The sequence below is a fragment of the Miniopterus schreibersii genome (genome assembly GCF_964146895.1).
Source record: "Miniopterus schreibersii genome assembly, chromosome: 9".
Lineage (NCBI taxonomy): Eukaryota > Metazoa > Chordata > Mammalia > Chiroptera > Miniopteridae > Miniopterus > Miniopterus schreibersii.
This window is the reverse complement of record NC_138118.1, coordinates 41585180-41596191: the sequence shown is the minus strand read 5'-3', so window position 1 is coordinate 41596191 and position 11012 is coordinate 41585180.

Below are 11012 nucleotides of genomic sequence, written 5' to 3'. Positions count from 1 at the left end.
GCCTTTTTTGTTATTGTTGTTACTTACTAATTTTTCTATTAGAATGTTCTGGGGGGTTTTTTTTTGTTTGTTTTTTGAATGCCTTTTGAATATTATGAGTATTAAAACTTTGCCATGTGCATTGCAAATATAGATTTTCATTTGCCTTTCAATGGTGTTTATGGCATTTATCTCAGAGAAATTTCAAAGATTTATGTATTCAATCTAGTTTTTAATTATATAAGGTATAAGAACACTTTCACATATTGCACCTATTTTTCTTCCAATTCCTTTTTCGTTTTTATATCCAAATCTTTATTCCAATGGAATTTTTTTAAAAGAGTGATGTGGGGGTATTATCACTGTTAGCATTTGGTAAATAACGTTTCAGATATTTTTCAATGCATTAATATATAGTATTCATGCTATATATTTATAGAAATATGTATATAATTTTATATAAGTGTGATCAAAATATGTCTTAAAGACACCATCGTTGGTAGCCCTCTTGCCATGGACATCCACCCCTCTGAATAAGGAAAGGCCTGGGGAAGGGGAGATGATTTGTGGGGGAGGAGTCAAGAGTTTGTGGGGGTGAATCTATCCTATCTATTGGGAAGGTTCTTCCCCACCTCACCTCTGAACAAGGTGCTGTGGGTCTCCAAGAGAATCACTCATAGAGACCTAACTCAGGTCATGCGAGAGGAGACCCTTTTCTTGATCCCTGGCTGGGCACCAAGCATGCAGTTCACGCTGGTGCTGCAGCGGGTGGAGATTAGCTGAGCATTCTTAGGAGAGCCCCATGTGTGTCTGTCCCCTGAGGGTGAGGGATTTCCTGTGTCATGGAGACCGGTGTCTAATTCTTGTCTAGAGATCTCCAGAGGCAGAGGGCTATTTTCAATAGCCTAGTGCGACTGAGAAGAGAAGGTTCGGGGGCCTTCTCAGCTAGTGTCCCGTGGTACTGGGAGAGCACAGAAACGAAGGAGCATGTGTAACCCTCCTTCCTCCCCGTTACATCTGCTCCCTCTCCTTGGCTTTCTTGTAGGTGAAAGGCATCACCACAAACCACCAAGTGTTTCAAATCAGGGAACGGAGGGTCACTGTCATCATGCCCTTTTTTTATCACTTACCTCTAGTCAACTACCTGCCCTTTAGTTGTGTGTTCTTACTATCTCCCCAATCTTTTTTCTTCTTTTCCCCGCAAGCATTAATCACTTGTTGCTTGGGTTACTTCAAGAGGTCTCTCTTCTAGGGTGAGGAGAGCCCTGACTTTACGGCTGCGCTCCTGAAAGGGTGATGGGAGAAGTCTACCTGTTCTTGTTGACTCCAAAGGCAGCCAAACAAGGCAGTGAGAATGTTCCAGTTCTCCCCAGACCCAAACAAATACCATCTCAAAGGAACAGAAAACCCATTCCCCTTCATCCATTTCTCCTTTCAGTAGACCCTGACCTTTTTCTTCTTTTACCACAAAAAGTCATGTTTACATTTTCTGCCTGCATTTCCTTACCACTCAGTTTTGAATCTTTGAATTATGGCTTCCACTTCTTTTTAACTAAAGTTTGCCTGAAAAATCACCAATGTCAAATGAAAGGTGTAACAATTAGGAATCTTTTCTGGTGCAAGTGATAGAAATTCCAACCCAAACTAGTTTAATAAGCAAAAAAAAAAAAAAAAAGAACAAGAGTTTGTTTCACTTTCTAACTTTGTCCTAAGTCCCTGAGCCAATCACTGTTACCATGGGAATGTGTTGCTCTGATTGGTCAGGCTTGAGTCCTATGCTCTATTTGCAGCTATGAAGCAGAAAGGTTCAATAAAAATATAATGGGAATCACAAATATGAGACAGATGTAAGCTACATATGTAACTTTAAATGTTCTTGTAGCCACATTTTAAAAAGTTAAAGGAAACACGAGAAATTAAATTTAATGATATACTTTATTTAATCCAGTATATCCAAACTATTATCATTTCAACATTAATCAATATAAAATATTATTAATGCAGTATTTTATACATTTTTCTTGTACTGTCTTTAAAAGCATTTTAGCAAGTCTTCCAATGATGCCGATGTAAAGGTGTGTGTGGGGGGGGGGCTCTTTAACGCATATTTTGAGAAACACTGTCTTACAGGCTCTTTTATTTCTCCTATGTTCCCCAAATCACATTTATAATGGTAGGAGTACTGAGAGGTCTACTGAAACTTATTTGAGCAGTTGAGAATTGAAGATTAAAGACAGTTGTTTCTGGTGAGATCAAGCAATGAGTCACATTTAACATTGCTTGCATGCTGCTGCCACCTGTTGGTTGTAGCACGTATTGCAGCCACATAAGCCCAGCAGGTTTTGGTCATTTGTGAACCCTTGAAATTTCTGGCAACACACCTTCTTAACTGTATCTTGAGATGACTTTCCTTTGGAATTCCTCTTTATACCAGAGCACAGAAAACCTTGGAGGGGGGGGCTAAATAAAATTGAATACTAAAATTAAGTCCAGCTATTCCTTTTTAACTTTTTTTCAATTACAGTTTATATTCAATATTATTTTGAATTAGTTTCGGTTGTACAGCATAGTGGTTAGGTAATCATATACTTTACAAAGGGGTCAGAAAGTCTTAATAGTTTGTATTCTGGATTCTCAAACCTATGTTTACTAGGGTGGTTTTTTCCACCCACTTCAGGACACATAGATTTTCTCTTTTTTTACACCCTTAGGATACACATGTCAGTAATCTATTGTACTTGTCCCTGCTTTCTGTTTTTGCATGTTGTTTCTATCATTATTCTTGTATACCTTCTGAAGGCAGTCACCAGAAGAAATATTTTTAACATCTCTAAGCTTTAGTTCCTTCAGCTGTGAAAAGAAGCATAATGTTAGCCTCTTTACAGCGCGGTGGGGAAGATCAAATTGCATCTGGTTGTAAAGTATTTGGCACAGTGACTGACATATATGAAGACCTCTGTAAATAATATTGTTCATAATGACAAATCCTAAGTGGAAACTTGAATTTAAAAAATCCTTATGTTAAAAAATCCTATATTTTAGGTATACATACTGAAATAGTTATGGATGAAATGATATGACTACTGGGGTTTTGCTTAAATAAAACAGGAGGAGGGAAGTGGATGGTGATATGGGTGAAACAATACTGGCCATGAGTTGATAATTGTTGAAGCTGGGTAATGGATATATGAGATTCTTTATAGTATTTTTTCTATTTTGTGTGTGTTTTAAATTTTCCATAAAATTAAATTAAAAAGAATAAAGAGTTTTTCTATTTCTTACAGCACTGTATACAACTTTGGGTACTACTTGATTTGTTGATTAATTGCTACATTGGGATAGGATTTTGGCATTTTTAGGAGAGTGTTGTTATTGTCTTTTTAAAAAGATGAACTTAAAAGAATTGGCTGCACACCCTTCCAGGAAAATTAGGGCTCATTTTGTTAGAAAAATAATGATAAAGTGTAAACACCTTCGGCACAGAGGAAATTTGCAATTCTTTAGGAAATGCAGGAAGAATGAATTACAAAAATACCTCTGAGCATCTTTCTTTTTGATTCTAGTGAATAAATGAAGAAAATACCTACTTGGCCTGTGGATAGGAATCAAAGAAATGCCTGATTTGTGTAGACGATGGTTATGTTCTTTAGTATAACCGAGAATCCGCTTAATCATAGGGATAGCTATCATTTCTACCAAAGTTACGTCTCTCACATCCAGGCTTCATCTAATCCCATTACATCAAGTTAATTTGAAACCCTGCCCCTATGTCCCTTTTCATACACTGTCATGTTAAGAACAAGGCCCAATTTCTCCCTGCTTGATGAATTTTCTAATGCCCTACCACAGTTTTCTTCTACATTATTTCTTGCTCTACTAGCAACAACTCTCCAACCTTAATGTGTATTTATTCACATATTTCAAGTATTGTTTTTCCCCCCAATTTCTTAATGGTTAGGATGAATTCTTTCTTCACTGGAAATGTTAAATGAAATATGTTGAGTGGAATAAAATAAAGGGTATTTCCAACTCATTTCCTCCCAGGTACCATTTCCACCTGAAGGGGTTTAAATTATGTGAGAAAAAAAACTACGAAGAGGAAATCTTTCATAAGCTGGCCGGAAATGGCCTTGAGAGACACACTCTAGTTCCCCAGTTCCTCTTATCTCAATCTCAACAAGAGAGACTGAGTGAAGTCTAGGCAGCTATGGATTTGAGAAACACCAGGAATTTTTCAATCGACTGAACAGATTAACAATATAGTTGTATGGTTCAAATCTATTAAAATGGCTAGAAGTAGAGAATCATTTAATGGAAAGAGTAAAGAACTTGAAACCAGAAAATCTGGCTGTAAGTCCTGCCTTCATCACTTAATAGATTTGTGTAACTTTATTTATTCATTTATTTTAAATATATCTTTATTGATTTCAGAGAGAGGAAGGAAGAGGGAGAGAAAGAGAGATAAAAAGATCAATGATGAGAGAGTCGTCATTGATCGGCTGCCTCCCGCATGTCACGAACTGGGGGATCGAGCCCACAACCTGGGCATGTGCCCTGATCGGGAATCAAACCTCGATCTCCTGGATCATAGGTCAATGCTCAACCGCTGAGTCACACCCAGCCGGGCAGATTTGTGCGACTTTAAATGTTACTTAGACAAGTGACTTCAGCTCACTAAATGATGATACTAATATTACCAATGTCAGGGTCACTATGTAGACCAGTGCTGGTACGTGTGTGACAGAATTTTATAAATTGTAAAATGCTAGTCACACATTCATTCTTAGAGATCCTTAAAGATTCGCACTTCATGATCATTACTTTGTCTTATTATGGAGGGGAAAATTCAACCCCAGTGAACCTGGGTTAAACAACTCAAGTCAGGCGACTCAAAATGTATTTTGAACATGAATTCAACTAAATTGCTTGATAAGTGTCCCAGCATATTACAACAGTGTAATAAAAATTTCCCTTTCTAAGGACCTATTATGTGCCAAGTGCAGTATTTGAGTTTTTGAAAATCCTTTTAACAATCTTTAATGTAAGTATTATTCTCTTCATTTTACACATGAGGAAACAATTTAAAGAGATTAGCAAATTTGTCCAAGGGCACTATCAAATGAGTTGCAGAAAGAAGTTTCATAACTCTTAAGCCTTTTTTATGACCTTTGCTCCTCTAATTCACTGTGAGTTATTATCTTTCTTATTGGATTTATTGGGGTGACATTGGTTAATAAAATTATATAGGTTTCAGATGTACAGTTCTATAATACATCATCTGTATATTGTGTTGTGTGTTCACCACCTCAAGTCAAGTCTCCTTCCATCACCATGTGTACCCCCGTTTACCCTTTTCTACCTCCTCCCACCCCCCTTTCCCTCTGGTAATCACCACACTGTTGTCTGTGTCTATGAGTTTTTTGGTTTTTTGTCTTTTTGCTTAATCTCTTCACCTTTTTCACCCATTCCCCTAACACCCCTTCCTTCTGATAGCTGTCAGTCTGTTCTCTGTATCTATGAGTCTGTTTCTGTTTTGTTTGTTAGTTTATTTTGTTCATTAGATTCCCATATGAGTGAAATCTTGTGGTACTTGTCTTTCTCTGCCTGGCTTATTTCACTTAGCATAATACTCTCCAGGTCCATCCATGCTGTCACAAAAGGTAAGATTTCTTTATTTTTTACTGCCAAGTCGTATTCCATTGTATAAATGTCCCACAGTTTTTTTATCCACTCATCTACTGATGGGCACTTGGGCTGCTTCCAAATCTTGGCTATTGTAAATAATGCTGCAATGAGCATAGGGGTGCATATATTCTTTTTAATTAGTGTTTCAGGTCTCTTCCCAGAAGTGGAATCGCTGTGTCATAAAGCAGTTCCATTTTTAGTTTTTTTTTTATCCTCACTTGAGGATATTTTTCCATTGCTTTTCAGAGAGCGGAAGGGAGAGAGTAACATTGATGTGAGGAAGAGACACATCGATTGGTTGCCTCACACACACACCCTGACTGGGGCCAGGGATTGAGCCTACAACCAAGGTTTGTGTCCTTGGCCAGAATCAATTCCGAGACCCTTCAACCTGCAGGCCGACATTCTAACCACTGAGCCAAAGCAGCTAGGGCCATTTTTAATTTTTTGAGGTAACTCGATACTGCTTTCCACAGTGGCTGCTCCAGCCTGCATTCCCACCAACAGTGCACAAGGCTTTCCTTTTCTCTGCATCTTGCCAACACTTGTTCATTGATTCGTTGATGGCAGCCATTCTGAGGTGTCAGGTGATACCTCATTGGGGTTTTAATTTGCGTCTCTCTGATGATGAGTAATACTGAGCATCCATTTATATGTTTATCTGTATGTTCTTTTTGGAGATGTGTCTATTTAGGTTCTTTTTTTTTGTATTTTATTCCTGTTTGCCCAGATGTCTTCATGCCTCATAAATCACATTCTCCTTGTTTTTTCCTCTCCTCTCTATGCAAATCCCACCCACCTTTCAAAGCCCAATTTAAGTCATTACATCTTGCATAAAGACTTACTTCCCTCAGGTCCCCAGCCCACTATGATCTCTCCACCTTCAAGTTCCTACAGGACTTACTAGGTTTTCTACTTACTTTCAGGTGTTCAACAATTTTTTTTGGAATGTCTATTACATGCAAGGCACTGTTTCAGGCTTTGGGGATCTATCCCTGAACAAAACAGACAAAAATATTAGCCCTTTAGAGCTTAGATCCTTGTGGCCGCAGAAAACTTTATAAAATAAACACAATAAAGTAATTATACAGTATTTTTGAGTATGATAAGTGCTAGAGGAAAAATAAAGTCAGATCAGGGAGAATGAGAGTAAAAGTCAGAGGCAGTGTTTTATTAGGGTTGTCAGACAGGCCTCATTGAGAAAGGGACTTGATTGAAGACTTAAAGGAGGCAAGTCTTTGAATCATGATTGGGGCTGGGATGTGTGAACAGAGGGCCAGCCTGAGCCAACCTATTTTTTCATATTTCTTTCCTTTTTGCATGGATGCCTGATATCCTCACTAAACTGTGAGTTTTCTGAGATTAGGGAGATTTGCTGATAATGTTTGTTTGTTTGCATTCCTTTTAATGTCTCACACAATATTTTGTACCTAGTAGGTGCTCAACAAACAATTCTTGGTAATTGTTGATTTATTGATTCTGCACATTAGTGGCCTAATGTCTTCATATTTAGAATCATTTTGAAGCATTAATGGAAAATCCCTTCATCCCTGCCCCAACATGCACATTTTCTTTTTGGAGTTTCCTGCTTTTTCAGAAGTTATCAGAGTGAATGACATGAGAGAATACTGTCCCCTTTCAGGGCAGGTAGTACTAGCAGCTTTTGACTCAGTTTACTTGTACTGTTAACTACACTGTAACTCACTGTTACCTACTCAATCAAACACAAATGTTTGATTAGCATTTTGATACAATTTTGTTGTTTAAGCATCATTTAAGAATATGAAATTTATCAAGATCAAGGAAATTATTAGGAAGTAAAGTAATTTCCTCAATAAAACCACAAAATATCCAAGGGAGAGGACTGTATGGCAATAACTCTGAGATCATTTAAACTAGTTTGTTCTCATGATAGATGCGGAAATTCAACCCCAGTAAACCTGAGTTAAACAATCAAGGCAGGCCAATGGCAGAGACGGTCTTCCACAGGAGTATGAGGTAGTGGAAAGAAAGAGCTAAGGAACTCTGTCCCTTACTTATTAGTAAGTACTGTTTCCAGTGTGAATGGATGTTGCATGGAATTGTGGAAAGAGCAGGGACACACTGGAGTTTGCTGCTTACTGAATATACGCCCGTGGGTATGTTATAAAATAAACTCTCTGAGCTTCTGTTACCTTCCGTAAAAAATGGTGTCAATAATGCCTGTCTTGCAGTTATGAGATTTAAACAAATAGTTCATTTAATGTGACTTTTTAGCTAGGTGTTTCTTGCTGAAATTTCCCGCAGGAAGTTCTGAATAGGACACTGCCGTTGTCACCAATGATTACAGACACTGGAGCCACTGAAACTGTCAGTGGCATGATTCTAAATTAACCTCTTTGTGCCTCCCCTTTGACTTAGGTTCTTGTGGAAGCATCTGGTTAGCCTGGGTCCTGTGTCTGTTTTACCTGCTGGTGGCCCAAGAAAGATAGGGGTGGCCGCTTGGGCTTCCTAGTGGAGTCTGGTCTCACATTGTAACAGATCTCTTAAACATATAAAGGAGGTTCCAAAGGAAACAGCCACCAGAGTAACAAACATCCTCTGCAAATATCTGTATAACTATTACGTGGTTCTCTGAAAGCCAACTCTGCAACTCGGTGGCATAGCTTTAGAGCTAGAAGGGAGCTTGTAGCCCTCATTATAAAGTCTGGGAAAGCAAGGTCCCCAGAGGTGACTTATGCTAGATTACACAGAGAGTGAAGAGCAGTAAGGTGCAGAACTTAGGTGTCCTAATTGTCAGTCCAGTTCTCCTCATCCTTTCCCATCTGTAAAAATGAGTAAGATGACAGTGCTTACTGCCTGGAACACTCCTTCTCATTGCGTGGACATTAGCTCAGCATTGCTTCATAGGAGAGCCTTCTGTCCCTTACTGGTCCAAATAGTACAAATTCCCTCTTACATCACCATAGCACTATCATAATTACACTTTTCTATCTCATTATGGAAGTATTTGGTTGATGTAAGTTCCCATTGGATATAAACTCCATGAGGGCAGGGACTGGTTCCGTTTTTATTCCCTGTTACTTCTCCAAGTTTTAGCACAATAACCTCAGTGGTTATTGATAAGTGCAGAAATAAGTGGATAAAGAGAGCTTGCAGACTGTAAAGAAAATTTAGGTTATTTTAGAGTTTTTGCTATTATTATTGCAGTGGTTATATGCAAACTCTAGGCAAGTGTTGGGTGGAAGTCTTTGACTTCTCATATATTTTTGGCTTCTCTTTTCTTTCTGCCTATGGCTTTCACCTGATGTTCACTTGTCATCTACTCTGCTCCATTCCCCCACCCCAGGTCTTCCCAATAGGGGAATATTCTCACCCTCTAGAATAATCCCTCCACCCCCCTGGGTATCCTATTTCTTTTGCCAAGTATCTAGAAGAAGATCCACTGATAAACCAGTTTACAGGGCTGGGGTGAGAATTTAATGGGGAAATGTTGTAAAGCTTCTACCACAGGGTTTAGAACATCTCTTCAACAGGTATTAACTTCTTCTCTCTTTCCCCTAAAGGAAAAATTGTAGCCAGCAACTGATAGCTTATTTTAATAGAGAATGTTTGGGAAAAGAACAATAGAAATGAATATCTTAATGGGAAACTCAGGTCAGGAGTTAGGGCAGTGGTGGGTGGAGTAGAAATATTGGGGCAGAGGGACATTTAAGGACCCCCTAAATGCCACTGAGTGGTTATCACCCTTGTCTGAGACAGTTTGGAGGAGAGTGGCAGTATATGGGGATTCTACTTATACAAAAGCCTCTTCTAGAGGGCCACGTAGCTCAATTAAAAGTAAATTAACACTATTATCTGTGTCGATAGGTCATGTTTATATGCATCTAACTTGATTACTCTCTCCCCCCGCCCTACTCCCCATTCCCACCTTCCCTCTTAAATTCATCCAACTGCCCCATGGTTCTATATCTCTGAGACCCTGGGGGAGGGGGCAGGGGTGGATGCTGGGTGGAGGGGATCAATGGGGGGGGACATCTGTAATACTTTCAACAATATTTTTTTTTTTAAATAGCCAGAGAATGTAATTGGCTGTTAGTTTTTAAGTTAGTAGGTAAATATTTAAATTAAAACCTTTTTCCAAATTAAAAAAAGTAAATTTACAAATAGTAACTGGGACTTGCTCCATGATGGAGACTGTGTTAAGAGCACAGTCTTTCTGATAGCTCCTTCTCATTCTCCTTCATAAGCTCCTTTCAAGGTATTACCCTCAGTGAATTCATCTTTTCCTAAAATGTCAACCACTATCCATCTGCCAACAAACTTTCAAGTCCATGTCTAGAGTTTCTAAGCTCTAGACTTGTGTTTCTAGTAACTATTGAAGATCTCAACTGGGTTGTCCAGCTGGCATAAAAAACTCAAAGAACTTAACACATTATTTTCTCCCCAAAGCTATTCTTCCCCCTATGTTGCCTATTTCTATATTGGTTTCACTATCCACCCAGCAATCTAAGCTAGAAGCTTTGGAACCATCTTCAATGTTTCCTTCTCTCTCATTCTCACACTGAATTGATTGAACTGGTAGCAGGCCTTATTGGTGTCTTGCCCATATCCTTTTAGCACTCATGTTTCCCTGCATGCTCACCCAAAGCCTTTTTACTGCAAGCACCAGGGACTCTGCCCCAGAGATTTCTCTGGCTGTTGGTGCTCACTCAGCCCACTTATTGAGAGCCCAGAAGTGCCAGGGAGTTAAAACCCCTGGGAGTGTTATAGCTTAACAGTGAGAATGACAAAGAACACCACACTCAGAGTCAAATGTAGGAGCCAAGTTTATTAGGCTAGCGGACGACAGGGGCACTGCACCCAAATCTGACATACCCCCTCTTCCCTACACTAGCAGTATTTAAAGTGGGGGGTGGGGGGTGGGGGGCTGGGGGGAGGTGGGAGGAATCCTCCTTGTCTGGAGGGGATGAGCTCTTTTGATGGTCTTGCGAAAGCAGTTGGGTACAGAAGCCGAAACAAGCATTAGTCAATTTATCTTAGGCACCATCTTAAGTTTCTGTTCCCTGAACTGGTGGGCAATTTCAAAAACATTCCCTTGTGTAAAGGTCAGAGCTTAATCACAGAGTTTCAGCTGATTTCTTTTCCCAAGCTTGTGAGTCCAGATGGGGCCTTGGGCCATAAGCCCAGATTACTGTGAGCCCAGATCAGGAGTAGTCCTCAACCAATGACTGGTGGAAGTTGATGGATATATTTGGGGAGAACAACTTTGAAGTATTCTCTATGCTATCTCCCGGAGGCCTCCAGTGAGTCTGAGTCCTGATTGCCCAGAGTGGTAATCTACTTATTAATGCACCTGAAGTAATTTT